This window comes from Tamandua tetradactyla, chromosome 3 (assembly GCF_023851605.1).
Source record: "Tamandua tetradactyla isolate mTamTet1 chromosome 3, mTamTet1.pri, whole genome shotgun sequence".
NCBI lineage: Eukaryota > Metazoa > Chordata > Mammalia > Pilosa > Myrmecophagidae > Tamandua > Tamandua tetradactyla.
Window position 1 is genome coordinate 92,359,552 of NC_135329.1, and position 1,574 is coordinate 92,361,125.

At 45.7% G+C, this 1,574-nt stretch overlaps 1 pseudogene; it reads right to left on the reverse strand.

Annotated features, from left to right (window-relative positions):
• Window positions 1–264: 264 nt before the first annotated feature.
• LOC143676225 (large ribosomal subunit protein eL29 pseudogene) lies at window positions 265–708 on the reverse strand (annotated as a pseudogene).
• Between the last annotated feature and the right edge of the window lie 866 nt (window positions 709–1,574).

Here is a 1,574-nt window from a genome sequence, read left to right on the forward strand (position 1 = left end):
TTGGTCTCACACCGAGGTTGAAGTTTGAAAATATGGGTCATTTCATCCTTTACCCAGCATATTACTCCACTTTAGTCTATCCACATCAATGTCATTCGTATCTCTACTCGAAGCCTGATCACTTTTTCAGCTTTTTTTTTTTTTTTTAGGTTGCAACCCTTGCATCAGTATAGAGATTGTACAAATAGCACCGGAGGACCCAGACCCATGCAGATGGCAGCTCGGGTCACAGCTGTCCTTCCATTCCATTGATAGATGGAGGCTCTATTCAGGAGCCTTCGTGGGGTCCTGGGCACCTTTGGCAGCCTGACTGGGAGCAGTAATCTGAGCCAGAGTTGGAGCCTGAGCCTTGATTTGATCCTTGGACTTGGTCAGCAAGTCTGAACCCCCGGCGATGCACGCATGAGCATGATCTCCAAGCTTGGGGTGGGCAATGCAGGCAAGTCGACTGAGCTTGTGGCTGCCATTCTTTGGGACCTTGGACTTGACCTCCTTGGGCTTTACAAGGGCCTTGGTGGCCTTGGCATTGCTGGCCTGCATCGTCTTCAGGCGCTTCTTGTTATGCTTCTTGGCAAAGCGCCTGTTTCTCAAGAACGTGGGCTCCACCTCCTTACAAGAGTCGTATCTTTGTGATCTGGGCTTCTTGATGCCATTTCTCTGCCGTTTCCGGGACTGGCTGTGTACAGTGTGGTTCTTGGACTTGGCCATGTCTGCACCCTCGGCCGCAGCTCCAGGAGCACCTGGGACTGGAAAAGAAAGGAGGCTGCGGTGCACCCACTTTTTCAGCTCTTTTCACAGTTGCCGAATGAAGTAAGCATAGCTTACTTTCATAGCTTCAGTGATCTAATTCTGATCCTCAGGTGCATATCGCATATATATACTATACTATATATAGTATATATAGCAGAAGTTTCAAGAAATAGCCAGGTTATACACAAATAGCTCACTATCTCAGAATTTAGAAATATCAGTTAAAACTCCGAAATACATGTGACAACTGTAAGAACCTACAATCTAGGAACATTTATAATAGGCCCCAACCCAATAACCCATGCTCTCAACTTAAATTCTCTGAGTTTGTATATCATAGTTCATATGAGTGAGGGATGATAATATTCGTCTTTTTGTTTCTAACATTTCATCCAACACACTGTCCTTAAGATTCATTCACCTAGTGGCATGCCTCACAACTTCATTCCTTCTTGTGGCCACTCAGTAGTCTGTTGTATGCAAACACTACAGTTTCCTCTTCCATCTCTCAGTCGTTGTGCTCTCAGTTCACCTCCATCCATTGTGAATCTGGGACTCTGCCATCATAAACACCAGTGTGCAATTGTCCATTCCTGTCCCCATACTCAATTCTTCCAAGTATATACCTAGCAACAGGGTTGCAGGATCATATGGCAAATCCACCCCTCACCTCCTATGGAACCATCACACTGCCCTCCAAGGGGCTGCACCTCTCAGCCTCCCTACCAACAGTGAATAGGTACATCTCTTTCTCCACATTTTCTCTAGCACTTGTTCCTCTGTTTATTTTTAAACAATTTTAGTCACACATCGTAACTCCAACC